The sequence below is a fragment of the Anas acuta genome, chromosome 4 (assembly GCF_963932015.1).
Source record: "Anas acuta chromosome 4, bAnaAcu1.1, whole genome shotgun sequence".
Lineage (NCBI taxonomy): Eukaryota > Metazoa > Chordata > Aves > Anseriformes > Anatidae > Anas > Anas acuta.
Genome location: NC_088982.1, coordinates 68,957,112 through 68,967,360, shown reverse-complemented (window position 1 = coordinate 68,967,360; position 10,249 = coordinate 68,957,112). Strand labels below are relative to the sequence as shown.

Sequence of the window (10,249 nt, the reverse complement as noted above, 5' to 3'; positions counted from 1 at the left end):
AGCCGCCGCTGTGCCGCCCTCTTTCCCTTCTTTTCCCTTCCCTTTCCTTCCTTTCCCTTCCTTTCCTTTCTTTTCTTCCCTCACTTCTCCTCCCGGGTCGCCTCATGGCGGCGCGGGGAGGGAGCGGCCGCAGCGGGCAGCCCTGAGGTGGCGGGGTTAGCCCGCCGGGGTCCCGCCGTGCAGGCGGCCAGGTGCCCCCCAGATTAACAAAAAATTAAAAATAAGTGTCGGGGTGTGGAGGTGCTGCCCCTCCGTGTCTTGCAGGTGGGCTTGTGGAACCGCAGCGACGGGCGACTCAGTGGCAAAACCACCCAGCAAAGCGGTGGCAGAGGTAAGAGCAGAAACCAGGCGCCCACATCCCCACAATTAATTCACAAAGATCATTTATGATAAGTGCTGGTGTTGCCATTCCTTACTCATCAGGATCCAAAGATGCGTGTGCTGGACATTTTAATAGCTTCACTTGAAACCTGCACTTGAGTCAACTGCATGTGTTTCCAGCTCTTCTTCCAAAGGAGGCTCCTGGCCCTTAACCCTTGTGTTTCGCACCAGTGAGGCTGTATTTTCAATTTGTTCTTTGGTCACACCTTATTAAATTTCTTATGACGGCATGGGATTTTAGTCTGTCAGACTCCGTAGCCTATAATAATTCCTTGTGTTCGTAGCCCTCATTCGGAGAGACAAAGCTGTCGCATTCACTAGTCAGCAGGGCAGTAACTAAAATTAGAAAAATAGGCTGCAGAGTCGCAGCGGTATTACCAGAAGAATGCCAGTTTTCTTCCTGGAAAGAGAAAGATTAAAGATAAATGATCTCTTTATATCACATAAAATCTTTGACTAAAGCACATGTTATTATGTATTAGTCCCATCCATTCTTCCATTTACATGAGTTGATCTCAAAAAAGATACCACCTGTGCCTATAGAGCTAATCATGTTTATGTTCTCTGAATGTCAATGTCAAAACTGTTCTCCGTATGTACTAAAATATCTCCAACATCAATGCGAGACGCTTTTTACTGGTTTGTATGTCAAGAGGAAGTTGCTTTTTATAATGAACACAGCGAGATGTCTGTTGAGTAGGAGAATCACTGCAAAAGACTTCAGAGCACATGTTTGCTAGATACAGCCATTAGTGCTGGGATCCCACTCCTTGTTCAAATCTCTATTGTCTTCCCACTAGCTGGCAGGCACAGCCTGTTATTTCAGTCAAAACTGCAGGATCAGATGCTCTTGTGGTGTAATGAAGCCTGCTTCAACTTCACTGAGTTCAATGAAACGGCACTGATTTATTTCCTGATCTTGGTACACAAAATATTCCCATTTCCTGGCATCCAGATAACTTCCCAGACAGTGCAAATCAAAATACAAGCTAGAATTCCAGGATTTTCTACAATTTTACTGTGTTCTGTTCCCTTTGGTGTTCTGAAACTGTTTTTTAATAATAATAATAATAATAATAATAATAATAATAATAATAATAATAATAATAATAATAATATAAAAGCCTAGGCATAGAGGTTAAGTGAAAATTTCCATTTACTAAATCCAGAACAACGACAACAAAAAAACGTATATCTGATTAGTTTATCAGAGTAACTGTATTCACACAGATGTCCTCGCTGTCTTATGTCAATAGGTAAAAATGGACTAAGTAGTCCAGCTGATTACAAGACCGAGTGACAGATAAGACAGGATTAATCTTGGTTTGTTGTGTGATAAACACTCGCACTAGCAAGTCACACAAAGTGTCAAACTACCAAAGGAATTTGATACCATCCTATTACTCAATCACAGGTGGGTGCTCGTCTTTGTGAATTCTTCTGACAATCCTTGCCTTCATTTCTCTAGCATCGATAATATTTGTATCAGCCTATTTTTTTTGTAGAAAGAGAATGGCGTGAGAGTGAATTAGTAAGTGTTCCTAGGAAGCTTTTAAAATACAAGATTACAACTCTTATTTTCTTCAACAGGTAAAAATAGCCATGTATTGAGTTATGCAGCTCATGTTGTGCCAGCATTTAGGTCCAGATTTCAAAGATAGGCAACCAACATCATGAAGTATCTTTAAAGGACTCATTCACAACCCGACTTCACACGTTCCAAGTCCAAACCATTATTAAAGTCTTGGCTTAACCTTTTTAAAGCAGAATGTTATTGATTGGGCACAATCACTCTTACATGATAAATGTTGCTAGCAGGTATTGCATTGAGTGCAGCCCATGAAAAATCAGTGCTCCTTTGGTAAGTAACCAGCGAATTGAGCTACCAAGCAACGTAGGACAGATGCCTTTGTACACCTGAGTTGCCACTTCATGCCTTGTAAAGAACCCTGAGGAGCTGTAGGCATCGTTTACCTGGCTGAGCAGGGTTTACAAGTACTGTGAGTCACTGGCATGGTATAAAAAACCTGAAGCGCTCTGGTTGATCTAGTCCAGTGTGCTCCGCTCAAATGCCATCTTTTGCTTCTTGATGAGATTTCACTATAATCATCATTAGTAATTTTGCATACTTCACTACATTTTATGAGTATTTAAATCACATTTAATTTCATGTCTGAGTGTAACTTCACAAATGGGAATAAATTATCTCTCTCAGTACCCTTACTGGGATCACATCACTGGATTTTGTAGCGGTTGACAATGATGCAGGTTAGGGACATAAAAGAGGACTCCCTTAGGCAGGGTTCCTTCTGCTACTTCGTTTCATTTATTTGCTGCATTTCTAAAGCTCAAAATAAAAGCATAATGTTTCACTGCTTACTTGGAGAAGCCAATGATACATAAGCTAATAAAATATTTTTTAAAACATATGTAGTTAGAACAGTGAGTTCCCTCACTGAGGAACTGATGAAGTTACTTATTTGTTCTCCTCAGTGTTTGGAGATAACACAAACCACACTTATGGATCAACCTTGAATAGCAAATTCTGAAAGATTTGGCCTAAGATTTTTTTTTGTTGTGACTTTAGGGCTTTTTAAACAGCCCTATCTTATTTTCCCCATATGAAAATTATATGGCGTGTGTGGTATTTCAGTGCTTTTGATTTCCCAGTTTGGCCTTGATTTTCTGATTTGATAAGTGAACTGATTCACACCTCCTGGAGGCCCATCCACTGCCATCTCCCGTTATCTGGTGGTTTGCTTACTCTCACCAGGCAATTCCACTGACCTTTGCTGTGACCTTACTTGAGTACTTTTTTCTCTGTCAGGCTTTTCACGTCACCTTCTAGCCGCCTGTCCCCTGGTGTCACACACAAACACACACAAGAGGTGCGTGTGAGTTGGGAATTGTGTAGCCCGTTCGTGATCCTTGATTTATGTCCACGCTGTATTCCTGCTGCCCTTGGAACTGCTCCAAAGTGATGCAGGGCTGGGTGAGTGAGGTTAGCAAACGAGGGCAGGAGGAGAGGTCAGCAGTGTCTCATGGGTCACACAGTCGCTGCAAAAAAAGGAGGCGCAGCTGGCAGCTGAGACAGCTGCTGGTTAGGAAGAAAATTACCACTGAATTTGACATTACTTAATTAAGAGAGTGCCTTAGCTCATGGATCCCCTTGTCACTTTGCTTCTGTACGTTGTGGTAGTAGGGGGTGGGTAATTGTGCTTTCCCACTGAAGCTCTTGGGTATAGCATCAGTCTTCTGTTTAGGCTCATTGAAGACCCAATTAAATGACTCTTTGTTTAGTGATAGCTGAAACAATGAAAAAAATACCACCCAGGCACTAGAGCACATGCAAATATGAACTATGGCTTGGCCAGATGGTGTGGGCACTTACTGGGATTCCCATACCAAATGCAACAGCTCCGTGTATCCATATGTGCATGTAAGAAAGAGAAATAGCAAAACCATCACAAGTGCACACAAAGACAAGTATTTGAAAGATGACCACAAAAAAAAAAAAGACTATAAACATTCTTTGTAAATTAACAGTTGCATTAAAGAAATATGTCTCCATTTTTCCTTTTTAAATAAAAATGATGTGGGATTTCAAAGCCTGCCTGATTCTGTGGGCCAAAAGATGCTGCAATTCGTTGTAAGCTCCTGAATCAATCTTGTTCCTTCCATTAGAGGAGATGCAAATTAAATTACTGAAAGGCCCACTGCAACCACAATTCGTAATGGAGCAGGTGTATTCAGAGCCAGTTCCAAGAGCGTCTTCTCTAGTTGTGGTTGAAAGGAAGATCCTGCACGTCCTTCAGTTTCATTATGTTTGCATAAGTAAACGCTGCCTTCTGCAGTGTTCATATAGGGAAGCAAAATTTCTGCTGTGATTTCAGAATGGTTTTCTCTGAATTCAAGACCACTTTTCTGGTATCCAATAATGTTAGCATCTTTCAGTGGATGTATATGAAACCTGTTGTTTCTCATATAACAAGAACAAAGGAAAACAAGCTATATCTTTTTTAATAAAATGATACTTTATAAAAAAACATTCCTATTTAAGCACCAAGATAAAGGTTTTAAAGAGGACAAGTCCACCGCTGATGATATTTGGAAGAATCCGCAGATGTTTCTTGAGGTGAGAAAGACTTTTATTCTGTAATACGGTACTGTTGTGAAGTTCTGGTCCAGTGAATTCAACAGGAATCTTACACTGATGGCAATGTGGATTTCATACTTCAGCTTTTGTCACTGAAGTCAAGGTCATAAGGAAACAGACTTAGCAGCAGTAAAATGCTAACAATATTTTCTTTCCACTTTAGATAGCATCGACAATGCTTATGAGACATTACATTTTTTTTCTATTTTTAGGTTTCAAAAACAAACTAAAATGATGAGATTAGTGACGTGAGTGATCTGATACATTTCCACTCAAATCAGTGAGGTACAGATGTGAAAGTTAATTAGAACTTAGGCTTGCATGCCTCTGACTTTGATGCCATGCTTTGCAGAATGAAACAGAAGTTCCTAACGGCTACTTAAATTCACACTGAAAACTGATGGAGCTCTGAAGTGCGCAAGGATTACTGAAGCAGAGGCGTTTAACACTTCTTTACTTCAGACCATTCTTTTGTTTCCTAAAGCAACGTCAAAAGGTATGATTTTGTGGATGTAACTATGATACCTCTTTGCCTTGTATATTGATTTTCCTTTTAGCTTGAAGAAGATGTCACTGCGCAAGGTAGCCATGCCACTTTGAGGATCTTGAGGATTCATATGTCAATGAATTTAAAGAAAAGATTACTGTAATTCATAATCCTCTCATTGCTGTACATTGCTGGATAACTTCTGATGTCATCTTTAGAGGCATTGCACCTCTTTAACTCAACGAATCAAAGAAAAACATGTACCAAATCACAACATGTGCTTACTTGTTTGCTTGGCCATGTTCTGAACTCAGTTGTACTATATTTATCCATCTTATTCAAAACTGTTAGTATGCCTACCTGTCTTTTAGGGGGCTTTATGTGGTTAATGCTGCATTCTCATAAGAAAAATGAACACAGCCACATGCAATATAACATCAGTATCGTTTGGTGGTTACCACACATTAACATTTATTTCCAGTAAAATGATACTTAAGGCTCTAAAGCATAGTTCTGTACACTTGGTTCATTGAGGATGAAAACACAAACACAAAAGAAGCTGAAGAGAAAATGATCAGCAAAGAAGAGGATTCGGGATGGATTATCTTTATCTATGTTAAGAGGCTTAAAGGCAGGATTAAAACAGAGGCAGTCAAAGCATGTGCATGGTTGCCAAACAAGTAAAATGGAATATCAGATCTATCTGGCAGCATATTAGGCAAATATATAGGAAGGCTCATTAATTACCATATTCACATTAAACAGTCTGTAAACAATTACTAGGAACCAAACATTATAAAGCATATAAAATCAAGAGCATGGCACAAGGCAAGAAAGTAATGCTTCTGAATGTACTGACATACCTTCTAAATGTACAAATTTAATAGATGATGTTCTTCTGCCACCGTGAGTTAACATTCTACATCATATGAAGAATTATTTTTGTACTAGATTTCTGTTTTATCACTAGGAACACATACCCTAGTTATTTTCTTGTGAAATTTCTGTTCAGTATTTATTTTTAAAACAGTATTATAAAAGATTAAGAACGTCAACATATTTTTGTTGTGTTTTTATTTAGAGACACCAGGTGGCAGATAACACACTACTTCATTGAGCCCTCTCCCTTGATTAAATGAAACCAAATCATAACACTAACGTGAATTCAATGGTGGAAAGAATGCAGCAGAAAACTTACTGTGCCAAAACATTTTGGTGAAAAATGATGACTATTCAGTGGTCCACAAAGAAATGTAGGAGCAGACAGCTTTATTGCTTCTCCTAGTAATAGAGAAACCGCAATAAAATACGATGCCCTAAACCACTCTTTAGGTATCGAATGCTATACCCTAAACTAACCTTGACTTGGAGACCATGGCCCCTCTTCAGGACTTTGTACTGATTTTGCCAGTGATAGATATTTTTTTATTAAAACATTCACATACACGCCCTCTGTCTGGAGTCCCATAAAAAAAATCCTTAGTTCTAAAGCCAAGGCATTTGCCTGAGTACTTTAAGCCCTTCCTGGTACTTTTCTGCTGGCACAGTGTCTCTGTCGACTCGGATTTACTTGAACTTCTGAAAACATTCTTCCAGAAACAGTCTCAAAGTACCACTGCCCTCATGGGAGTTAGAGCCAGGCAATTTTTTTTGGTCTGGTGTCAAGATATTGGAGTGACAGGAAGTCCACCTCCCTGTAAAAAACAGTTTGGGTTTGGAAAAGCAGCTCTTTCGATCAATCCAATTAACAAACTCATTATTAGCCATGAAATTGTATCTGCAGAGGTTAACATCAGGCCTGAAGAGGGAGATGATAGAAGAGTACAAAAAATGACTGAGTTGTTCTGTAGTTAACTAACCCAATGTTGGGTCAGTTTCACTAATAGTGAAATGCCAAGGAAAAGTGGCTTGTTCAGCAAGGGAAAAAGGTTCAACAGGTACAGGAGACCTCATTGCTTGTATGTAGATTGTACAAATGTTATGTCTAGATATGAAATACGTTGGAAACAAAAGGTCTGTACATGCTTGGATTATTAAGGAAGGGTTGAGAACGCACAAAAGGGAGACAGCATAGGTAAACAGCAGGATAAGGAAGGTTGTTAGACACAAAAAGACATCTTTTTAAAATGTTCAGTAATACTCCAAGAAAAAGAAAAAAAAAAAAAAAGTAGAAGGAAACATAGATTCCTGCAGATTAGATGTAAGAAAACAGTAAGATTGGGTCCTTCCAAAAGGAATCAATGCTACTAATAAATCTTTCTTCGGTCATTAGAAACAGGAAGCCTTCCAGAATTCTGCTGTACGAATCGATAACCATGGTATTAACAGGAGTACTCAAAGAAAACATGCCATTACGGAGAAGTTTATAAACTATTTGAGTCAGTTTTCACCAGGAGGAAACTGGAAACCTTGGTGAGAAACTCACCAGTAGTTTCACCTTCCTGGAAATGGAAGGGATTTTGAAGACAGAGTGGATAAATCTGATGAAATGGACAGTACCGAAACCATTAGGACCAGAGGGAAGTTACTAGCAGGTGTGTCAACTTTTAAAAAGAGTTGCATGGAAGATAGGGGGCCTGACAGCTGGACGCCTGGGTAAGTATGATTGACTTGGTAGGACCAACATGACTTCACAGAGGAAAATTCTGCCTTACAAATGTACTGAATTCCCTGAGGTCAACCTGCATGTTGAAAAGAGGGGCTTGTACAGCCTCGCTGCATGTAGAGGGAACTCACCTGCTTGGACATGGGAATGCAAGCCTAACTGCAGCATCTGGAATATTTATTTCCAACCTCACATTACTTAGCAACAGCTAAACAGCTGTTTTTCTCACCTATTCCCAACACCTTCCTTAAATACCTGTTTCTAAGTCTTGGTGATGAGTAAAGTGCAGCTCAGTCCCTCTATCACCTTCCTTAACCTGCTCTTTTCTTAACACTAATGTCTTACTCTGTCATGAGAGGAGCAATACCGTGCTAGTTCTGGAAAGTGATTTCAAGGAAGAGAGCTTTCAAAGGTAGATTTCTAGGAGGAACTGAAAGCATTCTAACCACTATAACTACAAACCCTCCGTTCCTCTAGTTGTAGCTCCACTTCTAGGTTCCTGAGAAAAGGGATGCTGCATGAACATGCATGAATGAACTCAGTCTCAAAGCCTGAAAACACCCTACTTGCTAACAAAGTCTAGCAGGTAAAGCAGAATGGATGCGTGCAGATCCCATACCAGACTTCCCCTGACAGGAGCATTTCAAAAGGAAAATGAAATGTCTCTCTCTGGAGGCTCGCAGGAATTCTGCACTGCTACAGACTTTTACCACGGAACCAAGTGAGAACTCAAACATAGCGTTATCCCTCTCCTCCTGCTGTGTTTCTACTGTTCATGTGATTGGGTGTCATTTTTGATCATGACCAGCTGTCTAAAATATGGGCCTCACTGTACTGTGTGAGGATCTTATTTCTAAAAATCGTTCCATTTAATTTTTAGACCCTCCTTGTAAATTAGGGGTAAATTAGGGGTGGAACCTTGACATCTTCTGATCTCCTGTAAAACCATCAAAAATCTGAGCTGTGGTAGGTCTCATTTTGTGAGAACCTGAACCCTGCTATTTGCACACAGCAAAGCAATGTTTTTCTTCCACAGCGGTTGGAATAAATTTCTCCAGACTCCTAATTTATTTAATCAAGGGCCAAGGGGTAGGGAAAATATAGCTGCTGCAACCCCTGTAGTTGTGGTTAGAAATACACTTCTAACTGGCAGTGGAATGGGACTGGGACAGCTGAAATAGTGGAACAAAAAGCAAAACATCAGCAAAATGTCAAGACCTTTCAGTTTTTAAATGAGTCGCTTTCACCTATGTCTTCTCTTTAAGAGGATGCCATCTCCAAGGATTCTGTATTTAGCGATATTATTTTCTGAGGATAGGAACAAACACGATTGCTCTCCCAGAAACGTAGCCCTTTAGTAAACTAGCTTTATGGTTGTCACTGACACACAGACGCTGGATGTCGGCCTGCCTCTAGTTTCAGACACCAGGGGAAGACGACACATCTGTAAGGCAGCTATGTGCAAGCACGACCTCAGCTAAAACCCAAAATGCTCGGTGGCCCACCAAGCGGTAGACATTTGGCTGGAGGACAGCATGCCCCAGTGTGCCTTGCAGTGCTTTAAACTGCCTGAGGGGCTTAGGGATACAAAGATCAATGTCCCCAGGAGGGCGGGAGCCGACGGGAGCTGTCCTTAAGGGATGCAGTGCCCTGGCAGCCCTTGCCCCCACGCAGGCACGTCTGTGGAGCTAGGCACGATTCCTGGCACTCTGAATTAACTGTGGAGAGCCTGTTTTGTGCCAGACAGAGACACGTGTCTGCCAGCCATGATTTTCTGTGCTTCGTCTGCCAGCAAAGTGCTCAGCTGGTAGCGTTGTGTGCCCGTGCCTTCCCTGCCGGCACACACCCTGGGTTTCATTTCTGTGCTGGGATGAAATGGACGGACATTGCTGGCTTCTGCTGCCATGACACAGGGGCTGCAGCAAGCTTTGACCAAGTCCCTGATCTAGGGGATCGGACTGGGTGTCCGGGGCTTGTCAGTTTATTCCTAACTTTTAGGCATCCAGCACCCTTAATTGTCAAAGCTGGCTTGTTCTTTGGGTGGACAGCACTCCTCCCTTCCCTCCTCCAGCACACCTCGGCCTCCTCTCACAGATAAGTAGTGATGAGACTGGAGGGAACAGCCTCAAGTTGTGCTGGGGGAGGTTTGGGTTGGCAATGAGGAGATATTTCTCCTCAGAAGGAGCACTCAGGCGTTGGGACGGGTTGTCTGGGGAGGTGGTGGGGTCACCGTCCCTGGGGGTGTTCAAGGGGAGGTTGGACGTGGTGCTTGGGGACATGGTGACATTGGTGGTGGGTGATATTATTGGTGGTAGGTGATATTATTGGTGGTAGGGGACGGTTGGAGCAGATCCCGGAGGTCTCCTCCAACAGCAGTGACCATGCAGCGAGCCCCACCACGCTGCCGCGCATCCATGTGGGGCAGCAAAAAGCAGCACAAAACAACACGCAGAACAACCGGGGCACACAGAACAAGAGCAGCAGGCGATGCAGAGCACCGAGCTGCCCTTCCCTCAGCGATTTGAGACAGCGACCGCCTCACGGGGGGCTCCCAAATCCCTCCCCCCCCTCAGCCCCGGGGGGCCGCCTCTCCCCACGCCTACAACTCCCATCAGCCACC

The 10,249-nt window shown here is 42.1% G+C and overlaps 1 long non-coding RNA gene across 2 annotated transcripts; it reads left to right on the top strand.

Annotated features, from left to right (window-relative positions):
- Nucleotides 1–28: 28 nt before the first annotated feature.
- Nucleotides 29–7,561, top strand: LOC137856421 (uncharacterized). 2 transcript variants are annotated; one of them, XR_011096441.1, is made up of 3 exons: nucleotides 29–331; nucleotides 4,890–5,033; nucleotides 6,106–7,266. It is a non-coding gene; the product is annotated as an uncharacterized lncRNA (long non-coding RNA). The 2 variants fall into 2 exon arrangements; XR_011096440.1 differs by lacking the exon at nucleotides 6,106–7,266 and adding an exon at nucleotides 7,297–7,561 and having other exon boundaries at nucleotides 31–331.
- The last annotated feature ends 2,688 nt before the right edge of the window (nucleotides 7,562–10,249 follow it).